Source organism: Nycticebus coucang, chromosome 17, assembly GCF_027406575.1.
Source record: "Nycticebus coucang isolate mNycCou1 chromosome 17, mNycCou1.pri, whole genome shotgun sequence".
Taxonomy (NCBI): Eukaryota; Metazoa; Chordata; class Mammalia; order Primates; family Lorisidae; genus Nycticebus; species Nycticebus coucang.
Genome location: NC_069796.1, coordinates 11578270 through 11596801, shown reverse-complemented (window position 1 = coordinate 11596801; position 18532 = coordinate 11578270). Strand labels below are relative to the sequence as shown.

The window sequence follows — 18532 nt, the reverse complement described above, 5'->3', positions numbered from 1 at the left end:
CATTGGTTTCTGAAACTTCGGTTCCCACAGAGCAACACAAAGAGGCCAGGTGACTTCTGCTGGGGAGTGGGTTGGCGTCATAGCAGAAGAACTGAACCTAGGGAATTCCAATCCTTTATAACAGGCAGCAATGCTGTCTACTGTTTGTTCTAGAGGGAGACAATATTTCTATCCTCCAAGGCATTTTGACGTACAACCATGTACAAACATCCTCAAAAAGATGCTCTGAAATGAGAGGTTGGTACCTCTGCTCACAAGACACGCAGAAACAAAAGGAAAGTATGGAGTATTGTCCATTAATAACACCAGCCCCATGTTTTTACATTGCCTCAACTTCTAGTGAATTTTCTCGTGAGTGTGCCACTCCATCAGCTACTCTGATTAATTGAATGACAGAGACCAGAACAAACCTGTTCAAGTAGTCTCATGTAGCGTTTAATTAAGGCTTCAAACAACAGGATGAGGCCATCCTGCAGACTGACTTCAACCATGCCCCCAGGGTGTCAGACCCAATAGCTCTATAGATCCCATAAACCATCAGTGACTACTGTAGAAAGTCAAGTGGTTTTCTCCTGAAATTGCTGGCCTGAGGCATTGATCCAGGTACAATGGGAAGCATGAGCTATTGGACAAATTCTACCTAGATCTTCCAGGAGGACATGGAGGGCAGTTCTGTCATCCGTAACAACCCTGACCAGTCAATTGAAACTGACCTAAATGCCTTTCAGCACCAAAGTGATCAGCTCAGCTACAGTCAGGGAAGTATTTCACATCGCCTTTTCTAATGAAAGGATTCCCACTGCAGGAAAAACTGTCCTGAGAGTGCACATAAATACCAAGTCAGTTATCCCTCTGAGGAGTCTCTTTGAGTAACTAAAAGTAACCTGATTCCGGAAAGATCTTTATAGTTGTCTGAGGGCTACATGATGTATAGGTGGTGTGTTTCTTTAAGCACTTTCAGGTCTCTTGTGACCATGTCTAAGGTGCAAAATACTGTGTTTTAAAGAAGGAAGCAAATTAATGGCTGGCTTCTTCACTTCTATAGTTCTGGGGAAGTAACTGTTGTTTGTAACCATTGGGGCACAGCTAGTGGGAACAGCATTAGTCAGGGAAAGTTAGTGGTGCCTCCCATATGGCTTTCCAGCCAGGTTAGGGCTCTACATTTACTTAATTGGGTCTAATCCTTAGTTTTGGAGGAACTTCCCAAGGGAATCCAGTCTGCCCTGCTTGTGCATGGTAGCACCTGGGTAGCATTTGTTCAACCCATGGAATGACTGAGTAATGGCTGTGGATATGGTATTGGCAAAGAGATAAAGGAATGCTATTGAGTGTTTTGCCTGAGAAGTGTAGAACTGTAACTAAATGGAGGTAAAAACTATTAGGTCATTAAATATGTAATGTCTGGTTTCAAATCAAAAGTTTAGTTTACTATATCTCAAATAAAAGGCAGTACTATTGGCACAGTTTTTCCAATGGTGGTTTGTGTATGCCAGCAGTGGAGAATCTGGAGAGTGAGTGGTTATGAAATCATGAAAGGTGTTTCCCACAGCTTGTTGGAAATTGAATATTTTTCCTTGAAAGAAGTGCTTCAAAGCCTAGAAGAAATGGTAGTCAGCTGGTGCAAGGCCTAGTGAATATGAAGGATGACAGAGAGTTTTCAAGTCTAGCCTCTGTAGTTTGAGCAGCATTGTTTGTGGAACATGTGGTCAAGTGTTGTTTTGCAAGAGGATTGGCCTGTCTCTATTAACCAATCACAACTGCTTCAGAACAAGCATCCTCATCATTTTGTCCAATTGGTTGCAGTTGACATCCACTGTAATTGACCAGGTCTCACGATGCTGTAATGGATAATACCAATGCTGGACCACCATAGATACCATTAGCTTTTATGGATGAAAACTTGGTTTTGGACTGTGTTTTGGCACTTCGTCTTTATCCAACCATTGTTCCCTACACCTATGATTGCCAAAAAGAATTCATTTTTCATCATATATAAAAATATGATGCAGAAATGATTTGCCTTTTTGTTGTGACAACAAAGAAAGGCAAACTTGGAGATGATTTCTCTTCTGACTTTTGTTTAATTCATGGAGAATTCATCTATCCAGGTTTTTTACCTTGACAATTTCTTCCAAATGATCCAATATTGTTGGAATAGTAGCGTCAAACCTTGCTGTTAACTCACACATAGGTTAAGATGGATTCGCTTGCTCAGCTTTCAGCTCATCATTATCCACGTTGGTTTCAGGCTGCCCATGAGGCTCATTTTCAAGATTAGAACAGAACTTCTCAAACCACTGACATACTGTGTGTTCATTAGCCACATTCTTCCCAAACACTTTGTTGATATTTTGAGCTGCACTGGTTCCATGATGGAACTCATATTAAAAAATAACATAAATTTTTGGGTTATCCATGGCTTCACAAAACTTGTTCTAAAAAAAATTTGAAAGACAATCATAAACCAGTATGTGCATTTGAAAGAATGATGATGTACCTTCACAACAAAAATAAACAAGTATCAAAGTGAAACATCATAGATATCAACTGGGAAACTTAGTATTTAAGGGAATCAGACATTTTATACTTAATATCTGGGGACTAGAAGACTCAGAAGTTAGCTAAATTTAGAATGTCTGCAATAGTTATAGGGAGAGCCACACTAGGATGTTCTTCTCCCTGAGGAAGGCTCCAAGGTGGTTTTAAAAGACAAAGCTCATTAATGTCCTTTCTTTCTTTGGTATCTATGTTTTCCTTCCTGAACGGGAAAATGAGACATAATTGGTATGGCCCATTCCAGTAGCTATCATTTCACCTTGTTTCAAATCATTCCCTGCTCACCCTTACACTTTTCATCCAGAAGGTTCCAAAGCATCCAGAGGGTAAAACGTGTCCTTGTAACACTTAGGTAGACCCTTTGTCCCCCACTCTGGCCTGCATGGGCCACTCAGAAAGCAGTGTACTCAACCAAGTGGCCATTATCTTTATGACCTGGGACCTTATCAACCCCACAAGAGGATCAGGTAGGGACACCAGAATTAAGTTTGGATTCTCTAGGTCTTTTCTGATTCTGGCTGTCACCTTCAGGGTGAGTCAACCAGCCTATCCTGAGATTGCCATTAAAGGAAAGGAAGAAGCTTAATGTTCAGTAATGGTCACGATGTAATCTCAAATTTTAAAAACAGATATACGTAACCTCATACCCCCTTTACTCTAATTATTATCCAGAGAGTAGCTGAGAGAGGACAATTCCTTCCTGGGCACAGCCACATTTGGTAGACAAACTTGCTTACAAAAGTATGTGAACTTTTTGAGCAAAGGAGGAAAGAGTGGTAGAGTCAGAAATTTGGGGATTGCTATTTGAGAAGGTTGTCCACACATTCTACAATACAGGATACCGGTGGATGGTGGGGGCAGCAAAAAGTCTATCAAATACCTTGAAAACCAGCCTGTTACCGAGTAGCTTTTTTAGTAAAAGTCATACATTTTCAGACTCTACATGGACTAAAATAACTGAAAACGTGATGTAGATTAATTTCCAGGGCCACAATGATCTGACCCAAGTTGGCTGATGGGACTGGAACAGTAACAGCAGAAACTAAGAGGGTGTCATAGGAGGAGAGGAACCACTGATGGTCCTCAAGAGGGGGTAAAAGGTCGAATGAATGAACACAGTGTGCTGAGAGCAGACAGAGTTCATGCTGTGTGCAGTGTGGTCACCTTCACTTTGACACAAACAAGTCAGCTTTTGACAGAAGTCACAAATCTAGCATGCCACAGTAGCCTCGGAATCAGAAAAAGGGTCCTTTACTTGCCTAGTCTTTCATGGTGGATGTATTGCCATGTATGGTAAGATCATGGATCTAGACAGGCTCAATCAGTCACTTGATTCTTATTGGTGTCATAGAAAAACAGGCTCTTAATGTGGCCCCAGTGATGACATCAGTTGCCACAATATATTGCCACCGTTCACACCCAAAGAGGAACTGACCAACATCTAGGTTAAAGCTGTGGGAATAGTCTTGAGTTCTGCCCAATGAGGATGCAACCATGTCCACTTTTGGCTCCACATTGATGGCACTGAGGTTGAAGTACCACAGCAGCCAGGGGATGCCAATTGGTTTCATGTTAGCTGAGCTATCCATGAACCAGGTCCAATCATTTAGATAAAACTCCATGAACTGAGGATTCCATTGAGCTAATGGCTTTGCTTTCGGCAATGTAGTGAGAAAGAAGTCCTACCCAGAAGTGTAGCTGCCACTTCTTCATGTAAATCCAAGATCCTGCTTAGACTATACAGGCAATGTTCTTGAATATACCATTTCCATTTGGCAGTGAGGCTTGTGCCCTTAACATCTTGTCAGTTGTTGAGTTCGAGTTGACCCCCCTTCCCCAAGTGGGATTATCAGGCTGGAAGAATTACAAGGCTTCCATGGGTCAGGTGTTCAGAGTCAACAAGATCTCAGGAGACAGCTAATAGATGCTTCCTGGTAGCCGTGCCAGGGCAGTGATGAATCCAGACTCACAGAGGTGCTTTCTGGTGAAGGCTTTTAGGTACAGGTTCCTTTTCCCAGAGGCTCCCATGGCCAAACCCATCAGTCACAGAGACTTGTAGCTCAAAGAGGCCATTAAAGGTTGCTGGATCCTACTCAGCATGGGCTAGGGAGATGGTTGCTCAGCAGTTTACATGCTCCAGTAGCATTTCTCTACACACAGCTCCTCTCACTTAGGAGGATTTCTTCTGGAACAGGGCAGTACGACCACATAGTGCATCAATTTCTATCGTAGTTTCAAACATAAAAGTGACAACAACAGTACATTAAATTGGTCTGAAGGGTCTCACCCACAGTCACTTTAGATTCCCTTACTCACTGCATGTCCTACACAATCCTTATTAGTAGCAACACCGTGTCTCCACCCCTCATGGGACTGTCAGAACAGTGAATTTGGCACCTGTACCAAGTAGAACCATGCAAGTTTGAGTCTGTCTCCTCCCTGAGATTCATCAGCACATTCACACAGGTGTACCTCGCCACTGGAGACCTGGGGGCCTCAGCCACACCCCTAATTGTACTTCTTCCTTATGGAGCAGTTCAGGCTGCAGGAGAGGGAAGGATCAAGGGGCATGGAGGGAGATGCTGGCTCTGTGCAGGAAAACGTCTCTGCATTCACACTCAGGTTTAAGTGGTGTGGTGGTGGTTCGTGACTCAAACACACACATTTCAGTGCTTCATGTCAAAAATGAGATCATGATGGCTGACTCATCTACTTCAGCTTTGGATAGCTCCTGACTCAGCAGGATGGTCACCACATTTTCCCCTGGGGCTGGGAAGTTTGTATCCCCTGCCCAACTTAAGCTTGACTTTTAGAGGGGCATTGTATTTTTTTTTTTTTTTTTAAGGAATCCAGGGTGTTTCCTCCTCCTTTTTCATCATACATTTTCTTAAAGTTTCTTAAAGTTTCTAAAGTTTCTTAAAGTTTAACCTGGTTTTAACCTAATGTTAGAGAAATTTTCCATGGTGGCAAGGCTAAGTGTAGAATCTACTTAGATTCTTTTAGGTAAGTTTCTCATTCTCCAGTGTGTCACCTTTGTAAACCCAAGTCGGGCACTAAGAGCCTATATACAAAAGGTGCCAAAAAATGTATAGGCATTTTTAAGGAGGAAAAAAAAACTGTATTAAATTTCTAATACTCAAGTCACTAAGTCGGGCACTAAGAGCCTATATACAAAAGGTGCCAAAAAATGTATAGGCATTTTTAAGGAGGAAAAAAAAACTATATTAAATTTCTAATACTCAAGTCACATTTGACTTCTGTAATTATAAGAGGTGCTCAGTGTGGCGTATATTCATCTTCTGTTATTGGTATATATTGAGTATTACAGTTTTAATACAGTTTTTTCTAGTTTAAAACATGTATACATTTTTTTGTACCTTCTATAGTAGTCGATGACTCATCTGTGGTTTCCTGTGGGGGTCTGTCTAGCCCACAGCATGCTATATGGGTGAGGAAGCTGAGTTTAAAGGGCTAGAAATGGGTTGGACAAATTCAGTAGCTGGTCCACGTCCAGGTTCCCTGTCTGCTAACACAGAGGAACAGCAGGAAGAATGGGCTACTAACCTCATGCAGGAGCTCACAGAGCCAGAAACTGGTATTTACTGGGTATTTGACCTCTGAGCACATTCACTGTGAGGCAAGAATAAGGAAGAAATTTGTTGGGGGAACTGGGCTTAAAGACTAGAAAGAGCAGATGTAGAGGGGCAGAACCAAGACTCAAAGGTCAAAAACCTAAAGGGAACTAAATATATGCAGATGCAGATTGGGAGGAAGCCAAAAGTGTCTGAGGCCTATTGTCTTTATGAGCCACTGGGTGTCATTGTCTTGGAAGAACACGTCTAAGATAGTCATCTCTCACTTTGTCTTCTGAAATAGAGCCTTATCTGGCTTCCCGACTCCAGACTCTCCCTGCCAACTTTTTCCTCCATGTGTCTGCCAGAGCTCAGTTTATGAAACACAAGTCTGTCACTACACTGCTCTCAAATCCTTCTTTGACCTCACACTGCAAAAAGACAGTCTCAACTCCTTACCGTGATACTTAATGTCCTTTAACAAGCTAAACATAGTTTGCTTTGCAACCTCATCCCTGTGTCTCCCCAACCTGTACCCAATGTTCTAGCCACACAGAATTATATGTTTTTCCCAGACACACCATGCTTTTCATGCCAGTTTGCCTTTATTTCCTTGCCTGGAATGACCTTCTCTGTCTCTGCCTGGAAAACTACTAGGTTCAGCTCAGCTATCTGCCCCTCTAAATGTCTCTCTAACCTGCAGGCTGGGCCCACACAGCATCATACACACATAGATTAGAATGCTGTGTTAGTGAAGTGTCTGTATCTGTGCTGCCCTGTGTTTATTACGGTAGCTCCTCCACCTACTGTACATAGTAGGCACTTATGCAATATTTGTGGAATGTTTTAATATCTTTATGATACAACAAATTGTTTCCTTGAAGCAGTAAGCACTTCATTTTATCATGCTAAAAAGTCAGATGAGGGCCCAAGAATCTAGATTACAATGAATAATAGCACCAATCCACTGAGTGTAATATTAATGCCTTTGTATTAGATATCCATTTTTTATTTCCAAAGCAATCAGCGGTAACTACTATAATTAAGCACTGTAATCTTTAAGGCTATTAAGTGTGAAATTAAGCTGAAGTCATCCAAGGGACAGCAGGTAAACATTGTTTTAGGGAACGAATGTTCATGTATAGTTTTTCTAAAGAGACAGATAGGTGATACATATACTAATTGCATTTTTTTCATATAATACTCTTACTTCGTCCTAAATGTAGTACATCCTCTCCATACTCCCCCACTCTAACCTTTTTCTTCCTCTGTTGCTTAGAAATGGATTGGACAGATTCAGTAGCTTGTCCAGGTCCAGGTCCCCCATCTGCTAACAGAGGGGACAAATACCCAAAGGAAAAACAGATTTTGTATCAAGTTTTCTAAAAATCACCTCCAAAGGTGATTATTGAAGTAGTATTTGAAATGTCTTCTTAAGGCACCTCTGGAAAACATACTTCTTGTGACCTTGGGAGTACATTGAATCTCCAGAGAGTACACAGGTATTTTATTCATCCTGAAGGGCAACTGACATAGCCATTTTTTGGAAAAGCACAGCAAATGGATGAGCTCGTAACCTTAGTGGAGAAGCCTGGTTTCTCAGGAAATTGGGCATTGCATGGCCATTTTGTAAAAAATCTTTGACTCTGCCAGTAACCCTTGTCTTCATGCTAAGAGGAATTAAGAAAAATTTTGGTATCTCCAAACAGCCCTTCCAGGGTGACACACTGACACCCTGACACTTCCAACCTGGGAGTGCAGGAAGGAAGCAGAGCAGCAGCGGCCGCCCTCATGTCAGCGCTGTGCGCTGCTGTCTCCTCTTCCACTAGTGACGTGGTGTCAAATGCAGATTTAGAGCAGTACTGATCCTTCAGTATAGAAGGAAAAAATGATCAGAATGAACTGGTGTCTGTACCTCCACACTCCCTTGATACAGGATAGTCATATGGCCTGAATATACCAATTAGATGTTCCTGAGGGAGGTCTGACTACTGAAAGAAGAAACTTGAAGCTATGGCCTCAGACAGAGAATAGATCTGGTAAGCACAATGGAGTTAGAAGCTGGTTCTTCTGTAATCATTGCAGTGAAAGTTTTGTTCACATCTAAGCATGCTCGGTGCAAAGTTCTAGACTGCAGCTGCGGTGGTTTTATTAGAACAATCTGTGGTGTGAATGGCTCACTCATGCCTGGCTGGGCAGCATCCAAGTCCGGTTCTTTTGCCCACCTAGTGATTTGTGAGCTACCAAAAATGTCTTCAGTTTCAACAAATTGTTGTTTCTAATTAAGAATTCTGTGTGTGTCTTTCATGTACTAATCACATATTCCCTGTTCTTTAGTGTATTCTAGAAAGGGAAATAGACATTAAATGCAAATAAAATAAACAATATGTAATTGCAATTGTGGTGTTAAAATGGAAAAAGCATAGGGAGCTGTGGAAGATAATGCAGTTTGCAGCCGTGCCACTGTCCCAATCTCCCACCTCAGTACTTAGGATCTATTTGTAAGACTTGAGGGAGAAATAATTGAGCACCTTCCTTGGGTATGGACATGGCTGGCTAAATGTCTTCTGAAAATACAGAGGAGCTTTGAGCTTTGTTTTTTATCCTGTAAATGTCAAAGGATCTCATATTGCCATTCATGAGCATGTGTGATAACAGAATATTAAAGCAGTTTAATGCAAAAGGAAATTAGAGCCTGCTTCATAACTATCCTCACTTCTTAGCTGTAATACACCATCATAGTCCTTAATGCAGATGAAGATAAGAAACACTTAGGGAATGAGGAGTCTTGTATCTCTTCTCTGATTATAAATTAGCTCGAGCACAACACAACATAAAAACAAATGATATATGTAATGCGTTTAGTGACCTGCTCATAGCACTTTACTTAAAGACCTGTATCTTACTCCTTTTCTGCTTCACAGAATTAATTTGTTTTAACTGATAAATGCCCTACACACCTATGCACTCAAGGCTACATAAGTAGAACAATTTCGTGCTGATGTCTTCTGGACAAGATTGTTAATAGTAGACAGAAAAATTATGGATAAAATTCTATACATCTTTGAAAGATGAGATCAAGTTATGATGAACTTTCTGGCCACATTTAAATTTGGAATGTAATAGACTTCACATACAAATCCTGGTAAACTCCTAATGGGATAGCATATCTACCAATTTCAACATGTGTGTGCCCTTCCATCTACGTATTTCTGTAGGTAGAAAGTACAATGTACTTGGAAGAACATGAGCTTTCAAAAAGAAATCTGAAAGAACTGTGGTTGCATCTCAGCACTTCCATATAATAGCTCTATGCCCATGACTATGCTACTTAATTTATCTGAACACCTTGTAAATGGAAAAAAATAATAGCCACTCTTCAGGGTTTAGAAGACCATAATAAATATTATTCTCTCCCTTTTTCCATTAGTGCCACTGTCACTTCTTGACCCTCCGAATTTTTGATAAGTGTTTATTTCATTAATCTGTTAACCAATTAGGCATTTAGCTGCATGCATGTGTTTATTTATGCATATCAATACATACCACCCTAGAAATGAAGTTGTAAAATAGCTAAAAATACATCTATAACTAGGAAACATCTATTCAAAAACTTAGTTGATTAGGCTCCTGTTTGTCATCTGATTTTACAGAATGATAATTTTATCAGATTAAGTAAGAACCCGAGATTTCATTCAGATAATAAAAGGACTCCCTCTGAATTCTTGTTGGAATATGTAAGATCATAAGAATTTAGTGCCAGGCATGGTGGCTTGGACCTCTGGGAGGCTGATTACCCCCTGAGCTTACCACTAGCCTGAATTAGAGTGAGACCCAGTCTCTAAAAATAGCCAGGCATTGTTGCGGTTGCCTATAGTCCCAGCTACTCGGGAGGCTGAGGCAAGAGAATTGCTTGAGCCCAAGAGTTGGAGGTTGCTGTGACTATGACACTATAGCACTCCACCAATGGTAACAAAGTGAGACTCTGTCTCAAAAAAAAAAAAAAAAAAAAAGAATTTAGTGAAACTCAAAAACTTTATCTGTGACTGACAGTTTAGACCATTCTCTTATATAGCTCACCTGAAACAGACATTTTTCTTTAATAATGGAATGACAAAAAATTCTACTTAATAATTTTAAATCTGACAAATAACATAACACACATTTATAAATATATGTATACATTTATGTAAAGTTTTTATTCAATTTATACCATTCTATTTTAATGATCAGACATTCTCCTTCTTTAGGGAAAAATATATTTTATAAAAATAAAGATAAATATATTTGAGTATTATAATTGAAGTTAAAATTTAGGTTAATTCAGTTATCAGGAGACATAGCTTAACTGGGGACTAAGTAAAAGATAGAGATATCTGTGAACATGTATGGTGCTATAGTTTGGGTATTTGTTTCCTCCAAAATTCTCCTGTTCAGACTTGATCCCCAAAGTTGGAGGTGGGGCCTACAGGGAGGTGTTTGGTCAAGGGGGTGGCCCCCTCATGAATAATTTTAATGCCCTAGGGTAAGGATGGTGAGCTCTTGCTTTGTTAGTCCCTCAAGAGTTGGTTGTTAACAAGAGCCTGCTGCACCAAACCCTTGCTTCCCCTCTGACAATGTGATCTCTGCACAACTCTGTATATATGGGCTCCCCTTCATTCCTACCATGAGTGGGAAAAGCCTGAAACTGTCACCAGATGCAGATACTCAGTCCTGAACTTTCCCAGACATCAGAACTATGACCCAGATAAACTTTTTTTCTTTATGAACTATCCAACTTCATGTATTTGTTTATAATAACATAAACAGATTAAACCAGATGGCTTTTGGTTTTATAATTTTTACTTGATTTTTGTCTCCCTAATTTTATGAACTGTCTAAAGCTCTTCCCAGCTTCTCAGTCTCTGATACTGGCTTTCAGCTTCCCAGTCTCTTAGTTGCCTGTTGTAAATTTACAAATATCCTGGTGGGAAGTGACACCAAATCTTGGGCTTGTTATTGTCTATTTTTCTCTCTCCAGGATCATGAAATCCCACATCTTCACAGCTTTGGTAGATCTCTGATGCTTTCAAAGATTTCATTCCCATCCACCCCAACATGTTTTAGTTGTTTTCAATGGGCAGGTTAACCTGAAATAAGCTGGTCTGTCCTAATAAGCACAGGCATAGGAATTTTCCCTTCCTTCTGCATGTGTATGTTGATATGTAGGCAACTTTTGCTAATATAAAATTTGATTAACTAGTTTACAAATTAACTGTAGTTTAAAAATAATAAAAAATTTACTTAAATATATACATATATGGGAAATATTTCAAGCATTTTCATCATAGAAGAGTTGTTGGTACCATTCACTAAGCAACATGCCCTACATAATATTTTTGCCTCCCTCAAAAACAAAAACAAAAACATCCAAACATTCCTTCTGTAAGAAGCCTTACATGACTCTCCAGCAATAGCAAGGCAGAAAGTGAAGGCAAGAGAGAGCTGAAGAGAGAGTTTCCAAGTCCAAAGCGAAGTCCAGTACCCAAGTCCAGACTAGGATGCTCAATAATTGGAAGAGGAGAGAAAGGGAGAGAGAAGGAACATGAAACCAAAGACATCTCTGCCCTACTTGCTTCTTGTTTTAATGTTTTTAAAAAGAGATTTTGCCAAGAAATACCAATAATAGACATTTTGATAGAGTAATGGTTGGCATCTGTTTTTGTCAAGAAATTTCTTTGATGTGTACTGTTTCTAAATATTTGTAATTTGATGTTTTTGGATTCAGATTGAGAAATATAAATGAGACCCTAAATACGGTTGCATTAATAACTTTAGGATTATATTAAATCTACTTACACCACATTTGAAAGTTTTTTTTTTAATGTATGAATGCTTGATTTTAAGCAATTCATTTAAGCCAAAGAAAGAAGTTGATTTTTTTTTAAAAAAAAAAGAAAGGCGTGACAAAATGAAACAAAAAATGTGAGTATCAGAAGCTATTTCTGAGATTCTGCACTCCTGCATGAATCACTGGATCTCATAATTCCTCAGTATCCTGATCAGAGATACAAAAATAATGAAACAGAGAAAGCATGTAAGTGCAACAGGGCTGCTCAAAGAGAGACCAGTCAAGTGCTGCATGCGTGACATCTTGTGAAGTCCTGTGGGGCAGTGTTCCTGTGTCTAAGGCTAACGTCTGTCTAGTCTGGTGCTTCTTGTCCTAATGATATGTCAGAATCACCTGGGGATCTCAAAAACAAAGGGCCTCAGACCTACTTTATTGAAGTCTGAAAGGTTGGGAATCAAAGTTCTGTCTGTATGTTTTTATAAATTTACCTAGTTGTTTTTGTAGCACAGCCAACTTTGGAAATTTCTGGCCAAATTAATTCTCATCTCTGTTTCTAAAATGTTGTTACAGATTTAGATATCTCTCGTCTTTAGACATCACCTTCAATTAGCGGTTTTCCTTATCTTCTATCAATAATCCATTTTAATCATTGACAACCTTCACCACAAAAAATTCTTTATCTCATCTAATAAATTCAGATGTAAATGAAGCTTTTTGTTAGTCTATAAAACAATGAAGGAAGACACCACACTTGTATAATTTTTATTTTTAAGTAGCAAATATTTTAAGTATGTGAAAAAAACACTAAAAATAATATACATCTATGATCAGCCACATATATCCCAGTTTTGTCTCTCCCTAATTAAGAAAAAAGAAAATTTAGACCTAGCCCTCTCTCATGTCTTTCCATTTCTTCTCTTTCCAGATGTTATAGTTATTCTGAAATTGGCATTTATCATTCCCATACATAGTTTGACAATTGTGCTATGTCCGTGTGTGGAAGTGTGCGTGTATACAGTTAATCTTTATTATTTGTAGAGTTCGTGTTGTTAAATCTATCTGTTCACTCAGTGTAGTTTAAAGGTAATCCCAAAATGAATCCTCATGAAGCTTTTGTAGTCACTTTGCAGACATGGACAGAACAGTGAAAAATTTAAGTTGTCAGATGTGCACATGCCTAGCTGGGGTTAGACAAGGTAATGCTGTGCCTTCTTGTTTCAGCTCTCAACCTACAAACAAGTGCCCTTTTGTGTGGTTTATTTAGTGCCACAGTTTTTGCATTTTTTGTGCTCTTTGTTGGTGAACTGGCTGTTTGAAATGGCTCCCAAGTGCAGTGTTAAAGTGCTGTCTAGTGTTTCCAGGTGCAAAAAGGCTGCGATGTGCCTGATGGAGAAAAATGAGAGTCAACTGTACTTATAAGTAAATGATATTATTTATGTACTGTAAGTTTAAATGGTATCACAGTCTGTGGATCCTTTTGTTAGTAATGCTTTCTTTCACTCTACACTATGCTGTTGAGATTTATACAGGAATAGTTATTTCATTTTAAATTCTAAGTTCTACTATACAAAAAGACTGCAGATTATTTTTAATACTGAAATTAGATTATTTTCCATTTTTTGGCAAGCAATCCTACAATAGATCATTTACAAGTATCTCTCTGCATATGCATGAAATGCCTTGTTGGTAAATATCTAGAAGGTCACAGTTCAAATACTTGAGAGAAATCATTAACTAAATCCCAATGTCTCTTCTTCAAATTCAAGCAAAGTATCCTAAGTCTTTACATTAGTTTGTAAGATGGATGTTTTTCCACTATAGCCTTAATCTCAGTCAGCCAATTTACAAATGGATGTCATTGGCCATGCAGCAGAAGACTGAAGACATTCTTTACATTGACTACATTAATATTAAAAATAATATTAGCAGAGTGATTATTCTTGGTACACAATCAAGGACTTTATTTACCCATATATCTCCTTAATATCATGTCCCTTCTATTCTTCTGAAGAAAGTATTTTCTAAAGTTGATTTTTTTTAAATAAAATTTCTTCGAAGGTTTTTTAGAAGAAATTTCTTAAAAATTGCATTTTATAATTAATATATTTGCAATTTTTGACACCTTCAATTAACTCTTCACAGCAGGTTATAATACTAGATTGAAGGAATTAATTTATACATATCACTATAATTTTTCAGAAGACAGCATTTTTAAATGTCTTGCCTTATTATGTATTTTTTCTATAAAATTACCTGCAATCTTCTTCAAAGTTACATTTTGCATTTAATAAACATTAAATAACTGATAACTTCACAAAATAATGGCTTTCATATAACAATATGCTTATTGAGAAAATATTCTCTTTCTAGGCATTGAACTGATAATCTCAGAGTTAACTCTTTTAAGTGTATAATTTTTTTTATTTTAATATTTTTAGAAATGAAAAATAGTTAAAAATAAATCTAAAAAGAGAAGAATGAAAACAACAAATTAAATTCAAAGTCATAATAAAAAGGAAGTTCTTTGATCTGATTGACAATATCTACAAAATTCCACAGCAAGCATCATACTTAATGGTAAAAAGTTTATGCTTTCCCTCTGGGATGGGGAATGAGAAAAGGGATTCTATTATCACCACTTCTATTCATTGATGTGCTGAGGTCCTACCTAGTGCAAAAGGCAATAAAATTAATAAAACATAGAAGTGTTGGGATGGAATAAATAAAGCTCTCGCAATTCATAGAAAACGTAATTTCGGTTGTAGGAAAAAAATTGAAATAATCTACAGATAGAACATTAGAGTTAAGTGAGTTTAGCAAGATGTCTAGATTCTAGGTCAACAGGCAAAAAATTGCATTTCTACATGTTAGAGATAAGCAATTAGAAAATGTAAACTTTAGAGACCGGCTAGCTAAACTAAAGGGAAGGGTGGCTTGCTGGCCCTAGCAGAACCTAGTTACACCTATGGCTCTGTGGGCACTGACCCGTGCTCTAGGTTCCCTGAACCTGGCACCCCCGGCCGTCGCTGCTCCTGTCTTGAGTCTGCTTCCCGCCGCCCAGGTGATGAACAATGCCTTTCTCCAACTGCCCTCTGCCTTGATGTTGCTCCCCTATCACACAGTTCTTACTTCTGTGGCCCTCAATGCCAAGTTTGTGTCCTGGAAGAACCATACCAAGTACACCATTAGACCATTGAAGAAGAGGAAGGCTGGGGGCCGAGACCACACAGGCCGCATCCGAGTGCATGGTATTGGCGGGGGCCACGAGCAACTTTATCGCATGATTGACTTTCTGCGTTTCCGGCCTGAACAGGGTACCAAGCCTGAACCCTTTGAGGAGAAGGTTATCAGAGTCCGCTATAACCCCTGCAGGTCAGCAGACATAGCTCTGGTTGCTGGGGGCAGCCGGAAACGCTGGATTGTTGCCACAGAAAACATGCAGGCTGGAGATGTAATCCTGAATTCTAACCACATCGACCAAATGGCAGTTGCTGCCTGGGAAGGGGATGCACCATCCTCTTGGGGCCCTGCCTCTGGAGACCCTCATCAACAACGCGGAAAGTGAGCCAGGCCGGGGGGGCCAGTATATCCGAGCTGCAGGGACATGTGGTGTGCTGCTTCGGAAGGTAAATGGGACAGCCATCATCCAGTTGCCTTCTAAGAGGCAGATGCAGGTGCTGGAAACGTGCATAGCAACAGTCGGCCGAGTATCTAACGTTGATCATGATAAACGGGTCATTGGAAAGGCAGGTCGCAACCGCTGGCTGGGCAAGAGGCCTAACAGCGGGCTATGGCATCGCAAGGGGGGCTGGGCTGGCCGAAAGATTCGGCCACTGCCCCCTATGAAGAGTTATGTGAAGTTGCCCTCTGTTGCTGCCCAAAGCTGATGTTCCAGAACTCTAATAAAATGGCCCTCCATTTTTATCTGTTAAAAAAAAAAAAGAAAATGTAAACTTTAAATGATATTATAATGCTATAAAAAGATATCAATTATCTATAGGAATACATCACTTGGTTCAAGATATCTTCAAATTCCTGTTGTGATTTTTTTCTTTAACTCATAGTCTTTAGAAATATGTAATTTTTAAATATGTGGGACTTTTTTATTTGTCTTTAAGCTAATCTCTAGGTTTGTTCCACTGTGATCAGAGAAATTGCACTTCTATAAATCCATATTTTTTCGGGGATTTGTTATGATTTATGACCCAACCTAAGGTTAAGGTTGATAAACAGATGGTGTGCAATTGAGGAAAATATGCTATTAATATAATTATGGCAATCAATTTGTTAATCATGTTTTTCAAGTCAACTTTCACTGATATATTTGTCTGCTTACTCTATGAACTTTTGATACAATTTCCATTCATCATTGTGTATTTTTCCATTTCTTCTTTTATTTCTGGTAATGCTTTTTTTTTTTCTTTTCTTTTTGATTTGTGGTTAGGCTTTTAATAAAATCTAGAAATATAATACCTTCATGTTTGAAGTGATCCTTCTTATTTCTAGTAATACTTCCTGCTTTAAAGTGTATATTCTTTCTTACTGTATGGGCCTGTTAACAATAAATTCTCTGTTTCTATTTGTTAGAAAAGTCTCTAGTTTTTATTCAAAAACTTTCTGAAATAAATTTTTAAAATATGTAAAAAATGACATTTTTAATGAATGTTATTACTGATCACAGAATTCTTCAGTGGCGTTTAGTTTCCGGCATTTCAGAGCTCCCAGTGCTCCTGTCTCCGTCTTCAGTCTTGCTGAGAGTGAGCTGTTTGTGTTACTGTTGCCTCTTCTTCTGAAAGCCATGCGTCCTTTTTCCTCCGGGCGCTCATTTTCCCCGTGTTTAATTTTCGGCAGTTTTGCTCTGATGCGACTAGATGTGGTTTTCTTGGATCTTACCCTGCGTAAGTTTACAGAGCTTCTAGGATCTGTGGCTTGATGTGTATTTACTGTTCCTCTTCCTCTGTGCTTTAGCTGGATATTTTTTAGTGACCCACCTTCTATGCCACTAACCATATCTTCTGTTTTTGTCTAATACTCTCCAGGGCTCAGCATTTTCATTCTTTGTGTCACTGATGATATTCTGCAGTTTTAGAATGTACATTTGATTTTTTTCTTTCTGAAACACTGTCTTGCTCTGTTGCCTAAACTAGAATGCAGTGACGTTAGCATAGCAGCTCACTGTAATCTCAGACTCCTGGATTCAAGGGATCCTTCCACTTCAACCTTTCAAGTAGCTGAGACTACAAGCATGTACCATCAAGCCTGGGTAATTTTTCTGTTTTTTATAGAGACAGAGTCTCCTTTTGTTGTTCAGGCTGGTCTCAAACTCTTTGCCACAAGCATTCCTTCCATCTGGGCCTCCCGAAGTGCTGGGATTACATGTGTGAACCACCTCATGTAGCCTCATTTTATTTTTTAATAAACACTTTCACTGGTGAAAAATTCCATCTTATTCAATGTATTTATAATCACTAAAATTTTCTGTTAATAACTCAATCCTTACATGCCTGGTAATTTTTCTCAAGTGACAAAACAAAGGTTTTGATAAAATCATACAGGCTGTGGATAGTTTTATGTTTCAGCAGAGGTTTACTTTTCTTTTGGTTAGAAATTAAAGATGATTATCTTAATCCAATCAATTATGGAGACGACTCAATGTCAAGTTTCAGGCTTGCCAATTTCTAAATTTTCTTTGAATCCTAGGGCATAGCCCTACTGAGTTCTGAACTGTCAACTGAAAACCTGAATTTTATCTGGCATATCCTCTTTGGTGGATCCAGGACTGAAATTCTTGTCTCTTTAGCCTGTAAGACTGTGAAACTCTGTGGTCTATCGGGCTTCTACTAGGTTGCTTTTCTATTTTTCCGCATATAGTTTATGATTTGGCAAGTGCCTCAAGGAAAGAGTAAGCTGACCATTAAATTCACTTCTCGAAGATTTTTTTTGCTAGAGCCGGGTCACTTCCCATCACCTCAGTTTCTCTCATAATCCTTTTTTCTCTTGCTGATTTATCCCGTTCTTTGTATTCTTTCTGATACCCTGCACTCCCCCTTGACTGATTTCAGTGCCCCTATTTCTCCTTTCAAACCCAGTTTACCAGTTCCTTCCAACTACTCACAGCATCCCAATGCTCCCAGACCAAATGATTCCTTCCGAATAACTCCTACAGCAATTTTTCCTTCCAATCCTTTGCATGTGCCCCTATTCCTTTAGTCTTTCCAAGTCTCTTTGGTCATTTCTTTAAATTTCAGGATGGGCAGAAATCAATCAAAAAGAAAGTTACAGAGGCCCTTTCTTTAATGTTAAGTTCTTTGATTTGCATATAGTTATTTCCACATTATTACAGCCCACAACCTATTGTCATGCAAGGAAGAATAAGAAATCTTGCTTGAATACTTGCCTGTTCCTTGTGTCTTGATCAAACATTTGAAAATTTATATAAATAAATAGATAAGGCAGCGACTTAGCCTTTTTTTGCATATTTTTGCTTCTACTGATTACATCTGCAGGTGTTCAGTGTCCCAAGTACATATATCAAATAGTCTAAGGACACTGTATTTGCATAAATGAAAGTCAG

At 38.9% G+C, this 18532-nt stretch overlaps 1 pseudogene across 1 annotated transcript; it reads left to right on the top strand.

Annotated features, from left to right (window-relative positions):
- Positions 1-14869: 14869 nt before the first annotated feature.
- LOC128569245 (39S ribosomal protein L2, mitochondrial-like) lies at positions 14870-15892 on the top strand (annotated as a pseudogene). Its single transcript, XR_008375290.1, has one exon. The product of XR_008375290.1 is annotated as a 39S ribosomal protein L2, mitochondrial-like (transcript).
- The last annotated feature ends 2640 nt before the right edge of the window (positions 15893-18532 follow it).